Source organism: Bos indicus x Bos taurus, chromosome 2 (genome assembly GCF_003369695.1).
Source record: "Bos indicus x Bos taurus breed Angus x Brahman F1 hybrid chromosome 2, Bos_hybrid_MaternalHap_v2.0, whole genome shotgun sequence".
Classification (NCBI taxonomy): Eukaryota; Metazoa; Chordata; class Mammalia; order Artiodactyla; family Bovidae; genus Bos; species Bos indicus x Bos taurus.
Window position 1 is genome coordinate 92,220,069 of NC_040077.1, and position 21,037 is coordinate 92,241,105.

The window sequence follows — 21,037 nt, forward strand, 5'->3', positions numbered from 1 at the left end:
TTCATTATGGTCCTTCAAAATTACCTGAATCATATTTCTATCTGAGCATGTGCTGCACTCTTGGGAGTTTGATGAGTGATACAGAAAGTCAAAGGCCAAAACAATAACCAGTGAAGTCATCAGAACATGTATGATTTAAAAATTGGCAAGATGAGCTTCACCAGTGACATGAGTGGATCATTGTCATTGTTAAAGGTGCATGAACTATGCACATCCAACGTGAGAAAGGACGAATAAAGTCTAGTCCCTGCAGATCTGAGGCAGGGGGTTAGCCAGGGACCTTGACAAAATGGCAAATTTAGATTGGATTCTTTTTTTCAAGAAGTCTAGAAACATGGATTTTTATGTAAACTCTCCAACATTTTAAATGTTGTTGACAATTAAAAAATAACATGGTGTGTCAAGCAAAGTATGGATGGAGGCCATATATGACCTCTAGGTCACCAGGGTGCCACTTTTGATTTGAAAAATATTCCATGGCACAATAATGTAGTTTTCAGATAAATGCTCATTTTGGGAGCAAAAGATTTCTTTTTTTAGTGACTATAGCTGAAATTTCTGCCAGGTATAGAACTATCCTGATCCAGTTCAAAAACAATAATTCCTGGAAATCAACCATGGGTCAAACACGATCAGCCAAACAGAATGTGAGCCCCATCCTCAAAGTGCTCACAGAATAGGAGATAAGATCAGACAGACTCACTAATGCCCACAGCCTGCTGCTGCTGCTGCTGCTAAGCCGCTTCAGTCGTGTCTGTGCGACCCCATAGACGGCAGCCAATCAGGCTCCCCCGTTCCTCGGATTCTCCAGGCAAGAACACTGGAGTGGGTTGCCATTCCTTCTCCAATGCATGAAAGTGAAAAGTGAAAGTGAAGTCGCTCAGTCGTGTCCGACTCTTAGCGACCCCATGGACTGCAGCCTACCAGGCTCCTCCGTCCATGGGATTTTCCAGGCAAGAGTACTGGAGTGGGGTGCCATTGCCTTCTCCGGCCCACAGCCTAAGGAGGAACAAAACAAGAACCAAAACAGAAGCACCAACCCAGGGCCACAGGTTCCAAGGAGAAAGTAAGCAATGCAGTTGTGGATTCCAGGGAAGGGACTTCAGGAAATATGTGGCCTTAAATAAACCATGGACTGTGTAGCCCACCAGGCTCTTCCATCCGTGGGATTCTCCAGGCAAGAATTCTGAAGTGGGTTGCCATTCCCTTCTCCAGGAGATCTTCCCAACTCAGGGAATCAAACCTGGGTCTCCTGCACTACACACAGATTCTTTACCATCTGAGTCACCAGGGAAGCCCTGAAATAAACCATGAGAGTGGATGGGGTTTTGACAGATGGAGATGCTAGAGGAGAGCATTTCTGGCAACAGCTTGAGTGAGGACATGGATGGGTGAGGCTGGGGAGTGGTTAAGGAAGTATGCACAGCCAAGTTTGGCCACAGCATAGAAGTGGGGGGAACCTGTGGAGACAAAGGTTGAGCACAGTGGTGGGCTCCATATTGTGGAGAGCATTGAATGTTCAGGTGGGGTATGTACACCAATAGTGTGGGTAATAAGGAACAAATGAAGGATGCTGGGGGCTTCCAGATAGTGCTAGTGGTAAAGAACCTGCCTGCCCATGCAGGAGACATAAGAGACATGGGTTAGATCCCTGGGCCGGGAAGATAACCTGCAGGAGGGCATGAAAACCCACACCAGTATTCTTGCTTGGAGAATCTTTTGGACAGAGGAGCCTGGTGGGCTGTGGCCCATAAGGTCGCAAAGAGTCAGGTATGACTGGAGCGACTTAGCACACACACACTCATGAAGGAGACTGAGGACTTCCCAGGCTGCACAGTGGTAAAGGATCTGCTTGCCAATGCAGGTGACACAGGAGAAGCAGGTTCGATCCCTGATTAGGAAGGATCCCCTGGAGTAGGAAATGGCAACCCACTCCAGTATTCTTGCCTGGAAAATTTTGTGGACAGAGAAGGCTGGCAGGCTACCATTCATGGGGTCTCAAAGAGTCAGACATGACTGAGTATGCATACGTAGATATAGAAGGAGATTGAACTGAATAGACTTATCACTTGTAAGTTTCTGCTTATCTGAGCCCATCTACCTGGAGATACAGAAAACTCTTTATCCACTGGCACAACTACATTCAAGTCTTGAGTTAATCCTTCCCAGTTGGGCTATGTGATATGAGCCCATGCCCACCAGTGAGTGAGGTCTAAAATTAGTTGACTTTCCTAACTCTAGCATTCCTGATGTCCCATGGGTGTCCATCTTCCCCCAAACACAGATTGAGGGGCTCAGTCATCCATGGGATGGCATTTTCTCCCATGTTCCTGATGTGTACCAAGGACTAGAATTCAGCCTTGAACACTAATGAGCCTGCCTAGAGTTTTAACCAAATCTCTTTGATGTTTGCTGACTTCACTTTTATGATTGAGTGTGAGAAGAAGGCATTGTGCTCCATTTTATCTCAGTAATTACCTGGAGACCATCTCTAATCTGTGGGGACTATTCCTTACAAAGCAAAAAGCCTTCACCATCTGATTGGCATACCCAAGACTCAGAGATTCCCATTATGGGGTCTTTCTGCTTTTAGTTCAATCAGTTCACTTGTTTGGTCATGTCCATCTCTTTGTGACTCCATGGACTGCAGCATGCAAGGCTTCCCTATCCATCACCAACCCCCAGAGCTTGCTCAAACTCACGTCCATCCAGTTGGTGATGCCATCCAACCATCTCATCCTCTGTTGTCCCCTTCTCCTTCTGCCTTCAATCTTTCCCAGCATCAGGGTCTTTTCCAAGGAGCCAGTTCTTTGAATTAGGTGACCAATTATTGGAGTTTCAGCTTCAGTGTCAGTCCTTCCAATGAATATTCAAGGTTGATTTTCTTTAGAATTGACTGGTTTGAGTCTGCTGTTGGTGGCTGCAATTTGGATGGCTGGATACTCTCTTTGGAGCCTTATACCTTGCATTCACATCTTATCTCTATCCTGCCAGCTTTTCACATTCCAATTAATGTAAATAAAATCAAACTAAAAATACAATTCTCAGTTGCTCTAGTCACACTGGAAGTCCTTAGTAGCCATAGGTGGCTACCAGCTGCTGTATTGGACAGGACCACCAGAAAACCTTCCAGTCATCTCAGAAATTTCTATTGGACAGCCGTGAAGGCGCTGCTTTGTATCACTAACCAAATGGGCTCAGTTCTGAACTATGCTGATGCAATTATAGATGCACACACATTCATGCACAAACACACACTGAGCTCGAATGAGCTTTACTATCACCAGCTCTTATCTGCCTGAATTGGAGTAGGAGAAAAGAAAAAAGAAGGGACTGCTGTTCAAGGGACTGGTATGAACACCCAGAAACAGATATTTGGCTTGAAAAATTAATCAAAATGGAATGTAAACTAATAAAACTAAGAAGAAAATAAAACAGAAAGGAAAGGAATGTAGTGATATGTGGTATAATACTAGAGCATTAATAAAAAGCCATCAATGTAAATCACAGGAAATGATTACAACCCTAGATAAGTTATAAGCAAGGCCCATTTTTGGAATAGAGTTTCAAATTATATTGTATTATACACAATAAAAGATATTATGGAACTTTAAAAAAAAAAAAGGTGCTGTTGAGAGAAACCAAAAATGCCTCCAGCCTGTATATATCTTGTTTGCTCATAAAAATCAAGGATATTGAATTTTTGAACTCTGTACCAATGGAGATTTAATGTGCTTGCACTTGAGAGGATATCATAATGAAGCAACACTTGTTGATATGGGTCCTAGAGTCTTTTTATGCTAACTGGGGACCCCTTGCCCTGACCCCAAATGGAAGAGACCCTGGACGAGAATGCAGATTTCCTGAAGCAGAGATCTAGTGGGTCCTGTTCTCATGCATCTCCAGGGCCTAATATAGCACCTCTGACACAGTAGATTGTAAATAAACAATTGTTGAGTGAAAGATGGAAAGAAGGACAAGTGAGTGAGTGAAGACTCTGGGCATATTAATCTGGAAATCTTAACTTTCATGCTAAAACAGAGACCTGTTAGCATCCTCAGAATCAAACAGGGGGCTTGCCTAATTTTTCTTTGATTTGAAAGTATAGCTTTTGAAAAAATTATATATTTGCATGGTTATAAAAATATAAAGAAACAAACTATTTTATATAGGATTGATAAACCATAAGGTCCTACGGTACAGCACAGGAAAAAAAAAAATATATATATATATGTATATATGTATGTATTGGGCTTCCCAGGTGGGGCTAGTGGTAAGGAACCCATCTGCCAATGCAGGAGATGTAAGAGACTCGGGTTCAGTCCCTGGGTTGGGAAGACCCTCTGGAGGAGGGCATGGCAATCCACTCCAGTATTCTTGCCTAGAGAATGTCATGGAAAGAGATGCCTGGTGAGCTACAGTCCACGGGGTCGCAAAGAGTTGGACACAATTGAAACAACTTATGCACACATATATATGTATTACTGAGTCACTTTGCTGTGTAGAAGAAATTAACACAATATTGTATATCAACTATATACTTCAATAAAAGTTTTAAAAAATAAACAGTGAGAAATTCTGCTGCTTCTGTACCCCATATTCCTAGTTTCTGTGCTCACCTCTTATTAGCAACTGCTATATTTAATTTCTTATAAATTTTTCTAGTTACTTTATGTGTATAGTAACAAATTTAAATTTAGGTTCTTATTTCTCCTTTTTTAAATATCAAAAGCATCTTACACACTATCTGCATTTTGCTGTTTTTTATTCAATAAGGTCTCAAAGATCTTTCCATGTTGATCTTTTTTTGTACACAGAGTCAGCTTCACTCATTTTTTTGCTTGTTTCATAGTATTCTATTATTATTATTATTTTTAAATTTTATTTTTTAATTAGTCGAAAATTGTATCTCAATTTTGTGTTGGTTTCAGCCATACAGTAGTGTGAATCAGTCATAATTATATGTGTATATGTATATATATATATATATATATATATATATATCCCTTCCCTCCTGAACCTCCCTCCCCTTCCCCGAATCCCACCCGTCTAGGACATCACAGAGCACCAGGCTGGGATCCCTGTTATTTAGCAAACTCCCAGTATTTTACATATGATAGTAGAAGAAGCCTAGTAGTAGATAGTAGTAGAAGGCAATGGCACCCCACTCCAGTACTCTTGCCTGGAAAATCCCATGGATGGAGGAGCCTGGTGGGCTTCCGTCTCTGGGGTCGCACAGAGTTGGACACGACTGAAGCGACTTAGCAGCAGCAGCAGTAGCAGTGTATATATGTCAATGCTACTTTCTCAGTTCATCCCACCCTCACCTTCAATTGCTGTATCCGCAAGTACATTCTCTGCTAGCTTCATCAGTACCATTTTTCTAGAGTCCATATATATATATATACACACACACACATTAATACAATGTGTTATGACAAAAATAAGATACTTGTCTTTCTCTTTCTGACTTACTTCACTCTATATAAGAGGCTCTAGGTTCTTTCACCTCACTACAACTGACTCAAATTTGTTCCTTTCTGTGGCCAAGTAATGTTTCATTGTATAAATGTACCACAGCTCCTTTATCTATTCATCCATCGATGGACATCTAGATGGCTTCCATGTCCTAACGATTGTATATATTGCTGCAATGAACATTGGGGTACATGTGCCTTTTAGAATTGTGGTTTTCCCAGGGGATATGCCTAGTACTGGGATTGCTGGGTCATATGGTAGATTTATTCCTAGTTTTTTAACAAATCTTCATAATGTTTTCCATAATGGCCCTATCAGTTTACCTTCCCACCAATAGTGCAGGAGGGTTCCCTTTTCTCCACATCCTCTCTAGCATTATTTGTTTGTATTAATAGATTTTTTGATGGCCATTCTGACAGATGTGAGGTGATACCTCATTGTAGCTTTGATTTGTATTTCTCATGCATTTATTGGTTATCTGTATGTTTTCTTTGGAGAAATGTCTGTTTAGGTCTTCTGCCCATTTTTTGGATTGGTTTGTTTGCTTTTCTGATATTGAGCTGTATGAGCTGCTTATATATTTTAGAGATTAACCTGCTGTCAGTTGCCTTGTTTGTAATTATTTTCTCTCATTCTGAAGGTTGTCTTTTCATCTTGTTTATAGTTTCCTTTGGTATGCAAGAGCTTTTAAGTTTTATTAGATCCCATTTGTTTATTTTTGTTTTTATTTCCATTAATCTAGGATGTGGGTCAGAGAATCTTGCTTCTATTGTATTTATACATCACGGTTTATTTAAACAATTTATTGATTTAACAATTTAGGTTATTTCATTTTTTTTTTTTGGTCTTACAAATAATACTGTGATGAATATCTTAAACATATGTCCTTTCATTCATTTGCAAGTCCATTTGTAACAGAAATTTCCATAAGTGAAATTGATGAGGCAAAAGATAGATGCATTTGTGAACTTTGATAGATTTTGCTAAATTGCTCTCCATATGGGGTTATGCTAACATACACTCCCACAAGCAATGTATGGGAGGGTCTGTTTCCTACAGCCTCATCAATGGAGTGTGTTATCGAATCTTTGGATTTTTGCCAACCTGATAGGAGAAAAATGGTATCTCAATGTAGTTCTAATTTGCATATCTTTTATCATGAGTGAAGTCGAGCATAGTTCCAAATGTTTAAGAGCTATTCATATTTCATTTTCTGTGAACTGTTTATATCTTTTGCCCAGATTTTCCTATCAGCTTGTTGGGCTTTTATTTCTCTATTTGTAGAAACTTTTTATCTATTGGAGAAATTAGCTCCTTGTTTATACATGAGTTGCAATTTTTTTTGTAGTTTGTAGATAGCTTTGGACTTAGTTTATGTGTGTGTATTTGTCATATAGAAGCTTTTATTTTTGTATGTATAAAGATTCATCAATTTTTTTATGACTTCTGGAGTTTGGATTAGTTTTTTAAAAATCTTTCCATACCATGGATTAAAAAGTTTCCAGATTCTTTCAGTAATTTTATAGTTTTATTTCTAACATCAAAATATCTGATCCACTTGGAATTTATCATCACACAGAGTAGGAGGTAAAGACTGAATTTTTTTTTTTTCCTAAATGCCTACCTTTTTGTACCAACACCATTTATTAAATATCCCGTCTTTTATCTTTCCCCTGCTGGTCTGAAGTGCCAGTTGTAACATATACCAAATTGAGGAATGCTCATTGTTGGGTGGAATCCCAGGGACGGGGGAGCCTGATGGGCTGCCGTCTATGGGGTCACACAGAGTCAGACATGACTGAAGCGACTTAGCAGCAGCAGCAGCATTATTGGGTGGAGATTCAAGAACACTTGAACATCTTATTTGCTCATTGTGAAATCTGTTGGGTTTGACTTATGGGGCAAGGAGGAACTACTCCCAGGTCTCCTAGCCTTGTTACAGATCCCCAGTAGGCCCTCTAATGGCTCTAGGAAGACCAACTAAGGATGGCAGAGTTTTACTCTCTTGCCATATGAACCCTTAGGATTTCAGGTCTCTATAGTCAATGCTTCTGGGCTCCAGGCAGAAGCATAGGCTACACCTTCTTAAAGAGATTGCAGGGGCAGTCATTCAGGATGAGAGGAAAGAGGAAGGTGTATAACCTTCACAAAAATCACTTCACCTGAGTTTTTGTCTTTATCTGGGAAAGGATGGAGCTGAAGGAGGTTAATTCCAAGGTCCCTTTAAGCACTGAGATGCCTTGAATCACCAGTGAGAAAGAAGGGTCTGATGGGAGCATTTCAGCCGCCATGACAAGGGGGCTGGATCGCATTCCACACTCGGTCACTGGCTCTACCACATAAATTGTGCCCTCCAGTGAGGTCAGTTCCAGGCCTCTTTGTGTAAATCTGAGACCAAGACTGACCACTTGTGAAATGCCTGGAGAACAGGGGAAGGAACATAGAAAGATTTATGACGTAACAAAAGATTTGCAAGACTGAGGGAGTGAGAGAAGGCATACTCTCTCTCGTTGTGATCTCTAAGCCTCAAATAATCCAGCTACCTGCAAACTTTTGAACCTGTCCTACTGCCCTCCTAGGGCTTATGTGCTTTGACATTTTCAAATATAGTATGAGCTCTTCTAGTGTGAAAGTAAAGATTCTTGCTCATTGCAAGGGCAAATTTCAAGATGACATGATCAAAGATGGAAGAAGGACCAAATGTTGGGAGTAGTTATTTACATCATCCTGAATAAAGAGCCCCATGGGTACCATATCAAAGCTCTGTTTGTGACATTCAAAAACCCCAGCCAACTAGCAGCAGTAGGGTATTAGATGAGCTGGCAAACAGTCTTCTTTTTTATGTAGATCCTAAAAGCATCACATATTTAAATCATAGATCAGAATAACATATCTAAAATGGCTGGAAGGCAAACATATTCGAGTTTAAACGACATGCATAAAAAATATGAATAACCATCTTCCTGTATTAATCATATCAAAATGATTTTGTTTTTCTACCATTTGCAGATGTCTCTCACTAAGCAAAGTAACACATTTCTATTTCAAGGCTATTAACAGTGGAGCAGCTGTACACTACCAGAGAATTTTTAGAAATCATAATGAAATTAAATAGCAGATAGAACAGAAAAAAAAAGATAGTGACTTTAGAGCTATGCTTGGCTGAGGATATTACCATATTAAATATATATTTCAAGTACATGATACATTTCCATAGAGGGATGCTAGATCAATATATTAGAGTTAATTGGAGCCTTGAGGTTTAAACGAATCCCACATTTAAGAGAGCAAAATGCTTGTCTCTGGAGGAGTGAGACAACCTTTTATTTATATATTATGACTCTCTGTTGAATGTGAAAAGTTGTTCTGTGGGTGAAACTGCAACTGATGCTCTGTGAAGTTCCTGATACTGTCACCAATAAACAGCATTTGCTGAATAACCATTGTGCGCCAAATGGCATTCAGAATTCAACCCTGGATATTATTTCTGTTTTATCCATTACTTCTAGGAAGGGGGATGAAGCATTCTTTGTTTTGTTTGGCTTTGTTTTCAGGAGAGAGAATCCTGAGTATAGTTGTGTCTCATCATCCTATGTTCTAAAGTGACTCACTAACCACTGAGTTCTTAAACATGTCCTCCATTTTTAGTTGCGCTTATTTTTCTCACCTCTGAGGAAACTCTTGAAGGAGTCAAAAAGTGCATCTGTGAAGCTATGTCATAACATGACAAGGGGAAATATCTCAGAGGATATGTTTTTATTAAAGTTTATATTTTTAATTAAATACTGTACAATAATAATGAGGGTATATGCTAACAAAATAAATAAAAATGAAAATTGTATCACTAGCACTACAATTTGTATACATATATATATGTGATATCTTAAGAAATAGTTGAATCTGTGAAACATATATGTAATTTTCATTTTTATTGATTATATAAATATAAACTCAATTCCATAGTTTCAATTATTTTTTAAATTAGAGTTGTATCAGGCACATAAAACCCAAATGAAATAATAGCAAATTTTGATTGTTTTGCCTTTGGAAAGCACTATTTTATGGAAAAAATAGTTTCTTACTGCTGCTGCTGCTGCTAAGTCGCTTCAGTCGTGTCCGACTCTGTGCGACCCCATAGACGGCAGCCCATTAGGCTCCCCTGTCCCTGGGATTCTCCAGGCAAGAACACTGGAGTGGGCTGTCTTTTCCTTAGTTTCTTACTAATCATATGCTAATATCACTATCTTTAGTTTCAGAAAAGAAAGGCAGTGAGTTGAACATTCAAATATTACAGATGAATTAAAACAGACAAAAAACAGAAATAAAGAAAAAAAAAGAATTAAAAAAAAATCGTGTGGTGGCTATGAGGTTACAGGTTATTTCTGTTTGTAACAAAGAAAGATTTTTAACTCTCTTATCCATACTACCTGTATGTGCCACCATTTTGTTCTTACAAAGCACAGCTGAAAACCTGTTCAAAAGCGTTATGACATGTCATAGAATAATTCGTTATTGTTGGGTTGCTTATGAAAGTGACTTGGACTCCTACAGTAGGGATTTTATTAAAAAAAAATATTAGTCTTCTGTTTCATGTACCTGAACTCATCTTAAAATGAACTACTGATTTACTTGTCTTTTGACTTTACAACATATTTTGAATATCACTAAAAATATCTCACTGGTGTTGTACACACTAATTTTACACAAAGCAAAAATAAGGTGTGTGTAATGGAATTGTGTGACAAAGCACACTGTTGGTGAGCTTCCTGGCTTTTCAAAGTTTTGATAAAGCCAACCCATAGAGTAGACACTAATCAAAGGATCCAGTCAATAGCCGCTTTCTCTGGTAGGAGTAGAAGAGAACACGTCTATACATTACATGTCAGTTTGTCCCCATTCATAAGTTATCCAAATTAAAAGCTAAGCACATAATTAATGGACCTCCCTGGTGTCTCAGTGGAAAAGAAACTGCCTACAATGCAGGAGACTCGAGTTCGATCTCTGGGTTGGTAAGATCCCCTGGAGAAGGAAGTGGCAACTCACTCCAGTATTCTTGCCTCAGAAATCCCATGGACAGAGGAACCTGGCAGGGCTACAGTCCATGGGATTGCAAAGAGTCAGACATGACTGGATGACTAAACAACAACAAAACTAATACGCTGGTAGACTGCATCCTTTTTATTTAGGAGGTGCTGGTGTTGCGGACAGGGCCAGTAGGAAATCACGTAAAGCCACCATTTCAGTGTGGGCCCTCCAAGGAAATCAAAACAGGACAGTGTATTTCAATGGATTCCAGATTTGCAAAAGTGTTTTAATTCTCCCTGACATGGTTTTATATTTAAATAAAAAACCTCAGGTTCCAGTCTTCTTTTCCTGCCTAGTTCCAGAAAACTTCTAAAGAAGCAAAGCAAGAGAGGGTTCCAATTATCTCCAGTGCTCTCAGGGAGCCTTTTTAAAGGCAAAATATAATTTGTTTTACAGCAAAGCACCTCCAACACATAGTCTGTAAGAGAACTTTGATGACGTGTGGTGGGTTCTTTTTGCCTATCAGAAATATTCTCTCTTCCTTTTTTCCCCGCAGAGTCAACACACAATATTAAGCGACCCGTCTGCAGTGTCTAATTAACAAACTGACTGCAGAAGATCACTTACAATGTAAAATATTAAATCATCGAAAAAACTAATATTCTCCACACCTCATAAATTAAAATAAGCAAGAGACTGGAATGAAATAAAACCCTGATACATATCATGCTGGGCCTTTTCCCCCCAAAGAGGTTCTACTCCTTGAAGCATTTAACCATTTCAAAGGAAAAAAAAAAAAAAATACACAGAGACACAAGCACACCAAGCAATTTTAAAATGCTTTCTACCCCCGGTCTATACTTCATCGTAGAAAGTCCAACTTGAGACCTCAGTCTGTATTTCTCTTGATCTTATGCTTCACAAATCATTTTAAGTTCGGATATGGAACTCATCAGTTATGTGTCTTTTCATTATAATTGCAACGCAGTCTTAGAGCCCAGTTCTGTTCCCATTGGCTCAATGGTCATCATTTATCTGCTTTGTATATTTAGGGCATTATTTAACAGAAGCAGTGATCTGTTTGAAGAATGCAAGGGCTGTTTGATATTAACACAGAGAATGATTAATCAAAGAGCCCTTGGTCCTAAAGCATCAAGAGAGAGCTGAGGTCATTAGCAGGGCAAAACTGAGAAGCAAGCTTTGACTAAGAAAATGAGACAAGCCAATACTTTGAGGATTTTAAAAAATAAATAAATAAGGGGGTTAGGTTTGTTCATTTCCAGAGCTTTCACTTTAAAGTATCACTGTGTTAGGAGATCTGAAGTAATGTTATATTATTTCTAATGCTAGAAATAATTTCTTCTACAGTAAAATATGAAACTATTTGCATCTAGGTAATAGCTTGAACCCTCCAGTGTCTGCAGCAATAATTATTTCTAATTCTGGAATATTTAGAATATTTCATGTTTTAAATGAGAAATAGCAACAGATGCAGAACCAGGCTTTGGATAGGAGAGAGAGCTGGACTAATTAAAACTGTTACTCAATTGAGACTTCTTTGGCGCTCTAAGGTAAGGGTTCCTCTGCCAAAGAAACAGAGGTTTAATGTAATTAGCCAGACATTATTCCAAATTAGCTCAATTTTCTACATTGTTTTGGCAGTCAAATCCGTGAAGCATTTACCCCCATCATATATCAGGGAAAGTGGGACTGAACACCCCAAGAACAATAAGAAAAGCAATTAACATCTTAAATTTGGGTTTTCCTCAAAGCAAATCCTGAGACAAGGTGTATTAGTTTTCTACTGCTTCTGTGACAAACTACCACAAACTTAGTTGTTTAAACAACAATAATTTATTATCTTATAGTTTCATAGATCACAAGTTCTATATAGATTTCTCTGGGCTAAGACCAAAGCACCATCAGGGTGCATTCCTTTGTGGAGATTTTAGGGAGAATCCATTTCCTTTCCTTTTCCAACTTCTACAAGCCATCTGAATTCCTTGGCTCATGACCCCCTTCCTGAAGCTTTAAATCTTGCACGATCAAGCTAAGTCCTTCTCACAGTGCCATCTATTTCTTCCAATTGCCTCTTATGCTTTTAAGGACACTTGTGATTAAATTGAACCCACCTGGCTAATACAGGCTACTCTCCCTACAATGTGATCACCTAACTAACAATCTTCATTCCGCTTCCTTAGTTCCTGCTTGCCTTGTAATTGAACATGTTCACAGGTTATAAGGATTAGGAGGTAGACATTTGGGGGGCAGTAGTAGTCTGCCTACTACACAACAATTTGTGTATAAGCATTTTGTTTGGGCATTATGAGGGAGAAAGGGAGACACAGAAGGGAGAGAAGCAAATAGAAGGAATTTCTGAGCAAGTTACTATTGTGGGCAATTGAGGCTCAATCTACTGGGGAACTCTTTAGACAGAAGGTAGAACATGCCTTGGAATTATATCACTGAATGATGAGAAAGCTAAAGTATTTATTCACCTACTCCCACTGTTTATTGCTTGAGGGTTATTCCAGGGATATTATCCTCTTGTTGTATGTATCTTTCTCCATGGAGTTAGAAAAGATAGCTGCAGGTAGTTCTAATTTACAGTGTTCTCACAGTACTCAATCCCAGGAGACAGTATCTAACTATTTAAGTTCATTGGATACTCCTGCACAACTTGGGTCAGATGGCTCACCTTGAACCAATCCTTGCAGTTTAGGAGGGATAAAATGCTATGATTGGCTAGCCCTGAGTGATGCACTATTAAGGATAGGATTGCCAGTTCCACCAGAATTGCAGGGGCTGAAGGAGAAGTATTGCAATAGAAAGAGGGGTCTTGTGAAGAAAAAAAAATCATTGATAGTTTCTGGAAGAATGAAGAGAATATACAGGGTTCAGAGAGGCAAAAATCAAAGGACAGGCATCAGGATTGACCCTCTAGCATCCAGAGGTCCCAGCTCAGGACTCCATGTCTACAGAGACAAGGAGCATGGCTGCCAGGAAAGAAGAAAGCAAAACACATCACAACACTCCTAGGGCTGAGAGTTTCTGCAATACAAAAGGCAGGTTGTAGACTTGATGTGCACTATAGAGCTGAATCCTAGGAGTTTACAAAGAGAGGCTGCCCCAAAAGGTGGTAGAAAAGAAAGACATGATAAAAAGCAACAAAGATTCATGGAAAAGGGAAAGGAGAATCACAAAAAAAGATGAATAGATATGGAAATGAAAAGAGTTGAAAACCATGGAAATTTACAGCAAATGGGTTTGGAACAATTGTGTTTCTTTTAAGGGAGTAGAGCATGAAATCGGAGAAGGCAATGGCACCCCACTCCAGTACTCTTGCCTGGAAAATCCCATGGACTGAGGAGCCTGGTGGGCTGCAGTCCGTGAGGTCACTGAGAGTCAGACAGGACTGAACGACTTCACTTTCACTTTTCACTTTCATGCATTGGAGAAGGAAATGGCAACCCACTCCAGTGTTCTAGCCTGGAGAATCCCAGGGACGGGGGAGCCTGGTGGGCTGCTGTCTAGGGGGTTGCACAGAGTTGGACACGACTGAAGCGATTTGGCAGGAGAGCATGAAATTAAGACAGGTGAAATGACTGTTTAGGTGTAAATTAGATAACTGGGCCCACATTTGCTAGGTCTCTTATCTATATCAATCTATCTTTTCCTTCTATCTAACCTAATGTCTACCTTCTAGGGTTAGGATTTGTCTCTGAAAGATAATGCATCTAAAAAAAGAAACGGACTCCTAAGTGCTCTGAAAAAACCTTTTATTTTAAAAACACTTTTTGAAACTTTAAATTGGAGGATAATTGCTTTACAGTATTGTATTGGTTTCTGACATATATCAACATGGAATTAGCCACAGGGATACATGTCTCACTCCCCCTCATTCCCCGCTCCTGCCACCCCGCCCACTAGGTTGTCACAGAGCACTGGATTTGAGCTCCCATTGTCCTACAGCACAATTTCCCTGGCTCATTTTACATATGATAACGCAGATGTTTCAGTGCTACTCCCTTAATTCACCCCACCCTCTCCTTCCCTGGCCTGTGTCCACAAATCTGTTCTGTCTGTGTCTCCATTGTTGCCCTGCACATAGGGCAACAGTACCATCTTTCTAGATTTCATACATATGTGTTAAAATGCAATATTTTGTTCTTCACTAAACATTGCAAAGGGACAATTTTAGGATCTAACATACTTAAAAGATTCCTAAACATCTTCTTTTTATCCTCAAACTGCCACACTGTCTCAATGTGTCTCTGCCACTTCCCCCTACCACCTGCCCCCCAATTTCCATCCCTTACTGGTCCCCTGGCTCAGGTTTCCCCTTGTTTTCCCATTTTTCAGATTTTTTTTTTCTCTTAAGGGCAGCCCCTTACCTTCAATTAGCTCAGTCAAGCCAGCAGCCAATCAGCAGCATAAAGCATCCTCTCAGGAAGGCAGGGGAGAAAGGCTCTGAATTATGCACTTTACTGTTCTTGGCTCTGCTTCTCCTGCATCATCTTGTTTAATTCTGACAGTAGATTTAGGAGATAGGACTGATTATCATCATTAGATAGATGGGAAAACTGAGATTTATACTAAGATCTGTCTGATCCTAAAGTTGATGCTCATGAATACTACACTACTATATATCAATGCTTCTCAGATTTTGGCATGAATTAAGCCACCTGGGGATATTAGTTAACTATAAGGATCCTAAGGCTATACCCCAAGAGATTGTAACTTAGTAATTTTGCAATGAAGGTCAGGAATCTGCTTGTTTAACAAGCACTCAGGTGAATCTAATGCAGGTGATTCTAATACAAGTCAGACCCAGAACATACTTTGAGAAACACTGCTAATAAATCCTTCAGTGGGGAGGATTGCTTGGGAAGTAATGTAAGACAGAGCCGTCATATACATACATGAGTGTATATTTCAAAAAAAGTACAGCATGTGCTACTTCCCACAGATGTATGGACTTTTTGTTTGAATCCTACCTGACCATTTGTGGTCTCTCTTGGTTATGTGAACAGTGCACTAACATCATTTAAAACCTTGCACAATATAAGAAAAGAATTCAGTCTTTTTGCTATGATTCAGAAATAACGTGCAGACATACCCCGTGGTGTTTCAGGTTTAGAAACCATTCTAAAAAGGCATTTGTGGTCCCTGACAATGCCTTTAATTAAGAGTGCTGCTTCTCTAGTGGAAGCTTTGGGGGAAGGAAAAAAAGAAAAGGAAAGAAAGTTCAGCTAAATGACAACCCTCAGAGGTTAATAGCTCTGAAGAGTTTTGTCTCTAGATTGATATTCCTTTGTGGAAATTCTACATGTTTTGAAAGTAGAGTAGGGCCACCCTCCCTCAAAAGCAGAGTGTGCTGATTCAGTGGGTTCTGAGAAGCAGCTGAAGTGCCTGGGGAGCAGGAAGATGCCCCACCACGGCAGAGGTGCAGATTGCTGGAGTAATGAGGCTCTAAAAGAAATGTCTCTCTATTCCAGTTTTGTCTATTCTGGGCTTTGGGTGGGAGACAAGTAGGGCTGCCCACAGGGTCACCTTCCTTTACACCTGGGAGCAGTTCTGGTGGGAAGGTCAGGTTCTTTTTCTTTCTCTCCAGTCTTTAGAGAATGTCCCCTCATCTCCAAGATGCTGATACTAGTGGAATGTGGTGGGGAGACTTTGATGCCAGACATATGGAATCCTGGCCATGCCCTTTACCTACCACGGGACTCGGGCAGGCAGATTTCCATTCGTCCTCTCTAAGCCTAGATGATCAGTCAGTATTTCAGTGTAGGGTGTCCAACATATAGCAAATGGCTCCATGAACATTAGCTCTCATCAGATTTTATTTATAACATTGAACATTTACTCTATGTCATTAAATGCCACGAAACAGCCAAGTGTGCACTTTTCACCTTACTTGGCCCAACAGTGAATTCATCAGACATGGTGCTGCCCTGGGAAATGACATTCTCAGTCAGCTCAGTTCAGTCACACAGTCATGTACGATTCTTTGTGATCCCATGGACTGCAGCACGCCAGGCCTCCCTATCCATCACCAACTCCCGGAGTTCACTCAAACTCATGTCCATCGAGTTGGTGATGCCATACAGCCATCTCATCCTCTGTCATCCCCTTCTCCTCCCGCCTTCAATCTTTCCCAGCATCAGGGTCTTTTCCAATGAGTCAGTTCTTCACAGTAGGTGCCCAAAGTATTAGAGTTTCAGCTTCAACATCAGTCCTTCCAATGAACACCCAGGACTGATCTCCTTTAGGATAGACTGGTTGGATCTCCTTGCAGTCCAAGGGATTCTCAAGAGTCTTCTCTAGAACCTCAGTTCAAAAACATCAATTCTTTGGCACTCAGGTTTCTTTATACTTCAACTCTCACATCCATACATGACTTCTGGAAAAAATCAAAGCTTAACTAGATGAATCTTTGTTGGCAAAGTAATGTCTCTGCTTTCTAATATGCTGTTTAGGTTGGTCATAACTTTCCTTCCAAGGAGTAAGCGTCTTTTAATTTCATGGCTGCAATCACCATTTGCAGTGATTTTGGAGCCCCCAAAAATAAAGTGTGACACTTTTTCCACTGTTTCCCCATCTATTTGCCATGAAGTGATGGGACCAGATGCCATGATCTTCATTTTCTGAATGTTGAGCTTTAAGCCAACTTTTTCACTCTCCTCTTTCACTTTCATCAAGAGGCTTTTTAGTCCCTCTTCACTTTCTACCATAAGGGTGGTGTCATCTGCATATCTGAGGTTATTGATATTTCTCCTGGCAATCTTGATTCCAGCTTGTGCTTCATCCAGACCAGCATTTCTCATGATGTACTCTGCATATAAGTTAAATAAGCAGGGTGACAATATACAGCCTTGATGAACTCCTTTCCCTATGTGGAACCCAGTCTGTTGTTCCATGTCCAGTTCTAACTGTTGCTTCCTGACCTGACCTGCATACAGGTTTCTCAAGAGGCAGGTCAGGTGGTCTGGTATTCCCATCTCTTTCAGAATTTTCCACAGTTTATTGTGATCCACACAGTCAAAGGCTTTGGCATAGTGAATAAAGCAGAAATAGATGATTTTCTGGAACTCTCTTGCTTTTTTGATGATCCAACAGATGTTGGCGATTTATCTCTGGTTCTTCTTCCTTTTCTAAAACCAGCTTGAACATCTATAAGTTCACGGTTCACGTATTACTGAATCCTGGCTTGGAGAATTTTGAGCATTACTTTACTAGCGTGTGAGATGAGTGCAATTGTGCAGTAGTTTGAGCATTCTTTGGCATTGCCTTTGTTTGGAATTGGAATGAAAACTGACCTTTTCCAGTCCTGTGGCCACTGCTGAGTTTTCCCAGTTTGCTGATATATTGAGTCCAGCACTTATATAGCATCATCTTTTAGGATTCAAAATAGAATTCAAAACTGGAATTCCATCATCTCCACTGGTTTTGTTTGTAGTGATGCTTCCTAAGGCCCACTTGACTTCACATTCTAGGATGTTTGGCTCTAGGTTACTGATAACATCATCGTGATTATCTGGGTCATGAAGATCTTTTTTGTATACTTTTCTGTGTATTCTTGCCACCTCTTCTTAATATCTTCTGCTTTTATTAGGTCCATACCATTTCTGTCCTTTATTGTGACCATCTTTGCATGAAATGTTCCCTTGGTATCTCTAATTTTCTTGAAGAGATCTCTAGTCTTTCCCATTCTGTTTTCCTCTATTTCTTTGCACTGATCACTGAGGAAGGCTTTCTTATCTCTCCTTGCTATTCTCTGGAACTCTGCATTCAAATGGGTATATCTTTCCTTTTCTCCTTTTCTTTTCACTTTTCTTCTTTTCACAGCTATTTGTAAGGCCTCCTCAGACAGCCATTTTGCTTTTTTGCATTTCTTTTTCTTGGGGATGGTCTTGATCCCTGTCTCCTGTACAGTGTCACAAACCTCCGTCCATAGCTCATCAGGCACTCTGTCTATCAGATCTAGTCCCTTAAATTTATTTCTCACTTCCACTGTATAATCATAAGGGATTTGATTTAGGTCATACCTGAATGGTCTAGTGGTTTTCCCTACTTTCTTCAGTTTAAGTCTGATTTTGGCAATAAGGAGTTCATGATCTGAGCCAAAGGCAGCTCCTGGTCTTGTTTTTGCTGACTGTATAGAGCTTCTCCATCTTTGGCTACAAATAATATAATCAATCTGATTTCAGTATCAACCATCTGATGATGTCCATGTGTAGAGTCTTCTCTTGTGTTGTTGGAAGAGGGTGTTTGCTATGACCACTGCATTCTCTTGGCAAAACTCTATTAGTCTTTGCCCTGCTTCATTCTGTACTCCAAGGCCAAATTTGCCTGTTACTCCAGGTGTTTCTTGACTTCCTACTTTTGCATTCCAGTCCCCTATAATGAAAAGGACATCTTTTTGGGGTGTTAGTTCTAGAAGGTCTTGTAGGTCTTCATAGGACCATTCAACTTCAGCTTCTTTAGCATTACTGGTTGGGGCATAAACGTGGGTTACTGTGATATTGAATGGTTTGCCTTGGAAATGAACAGAGATCATTCTGTTGTTTTTGAGATGGCATCCAAGCACTGCATTTTGGACTCTCTTGTTGACTATTTTGGCTACTCCATTTCTTCTAAGGGATTCTTGACCACAGTAGTAGATATAATGGTCATCTGAGTTAAATTCACCCATTCCAGTCCATTTTAGTTCACTGATTCCTAAAATGTCAATGTTCACTCTTGCCATCTCTTGTTTGATTACTTCCAATTTGCCTTGATTCATGGACCTAACATTCCAGGTTCCTATGCAATATTGCTCTTTACAGCATTGGACCTTGCTTCCATCACCAGTCACATCCACAGCTGGGTGTTGTTTTTGCTTTGGCTCCATCCCTTCATTCTTTCTGGAGTGATTTCTCCACTGATCTCCAGTAGCATATTGGGCACCCACTGACCTGGGAAGTTCATCTTTCAGTGTCCTATCTTTTTGCCTTTTCATACTGTCCATGGGGTTCTCAAGGCAAGAATACTGAAGTGGTTTGCCATTCCCTTCTCCAGTGGACCGCATTCTGCATTCAAATGGATATATCTTTCCTTTTCTCCTTTGCCTTTCATGTCTCTTCTATTCATAGCTATTTGTAAGCCCTCCTCAGACAACCATTTTGGATTTTTGCATTTCTTTTCCTTGGGGATGGTCTGGATCCCTGCCTCCTGTACTGTGTCACGAACCTCCATCCATAGTTCTTCAGGCACCCTGTCTATCTGATGTAATCCCTTGAATCTATTTGTCACTTCCACTGTATAATTGTAAGGGATTTGATTTAGGTCATACCTGAATGGTCTAGTGGTTTTCCCTACTTTCTTCAATTTAAGTATGAATTTGGCAATAAGGAGTTCATAGTCTAGAATGACATTCTAGGGAGGAAAATAAGACATTGAATTCTGAGCACATTTGGATAATTCTTATACCTTAGATATGACACTTTGATAAGGTAATTCTTCCACCAACTGATAAGGAAACAGAAATTCAAAAGCAGTTAGAGAACTTGGCAAAAAGTTAAGACCTGCATGCACCATATTAGAAATTGGAATACGATTCTGCTTTACTTCCCAGTCCACATTCCACTCACTGCCATGTGGTTTCAGCATAGATGATTTATCTTTTGTCGATTTTTAACCACCTTCTCACTGAAGGGCCTGATTGCATTCTTCATGCTGTGTGTGTAAGCAATTTCTAACTGACAGGAAACTTGGATGATTATGATTTATTTAATGTTTGGGAAATGTAGAGGAGAGGAGAAACTTTTAATTCATGGGATTATTTTGTGTGTGACACCCCGAATAAACAAATCAGACTGGGGAAGAGCAAATGGCTTAAAACATGTATCAGTTATTTTTGGTTATACCTCAGGAAGCAATTAGTAGAAAACTATAAATAAAGTGCTTGATTCTGAAAAGTACCCATCTCTGAATGACCATACTATATAAACATGGCCAAATGTCATAGAAGAGATGGAAACGAGCTCTAATATATGTTATGGTTTATGGCTAGATCTGACAGAGCAAACTCCCGCTGAATTGCTAAACCAATGAAAGAAAATATTTGAGTTTTCTTAATGTAAGCTTTATAATTGTTTCTGTGGCATGGATAACTTTTGCATATCTAAACAAAATCAGAGGAGAAGCTGACTTCAATATCCATCACAAATGTGGATGTACAATGAAACCTAAAAATAATGGAAAGATTTTTAACCATACTATTGGTTCAAACTTTTTTGGCATCCAGTGCTTTCTAAGGAAGCTGAGGATTTCTTCTTTCTGCTCCCCATCATCCTCTAGTGATAACATAGACACCAAAAGTAAGGCAGTAAAAAGGAAGTGAGAAGAGAGTAGGAAGAATAGAATCTTAACTAGACCAAATGCACCAACTAGATTGAAGGGTAGGAATGAAAACACTTCCATTCACAAAGTCTTTGTGTTTTTATTTTTCTGCTGTCAACTACTATCACTGCAACAAAGAATTTAGCAAAGA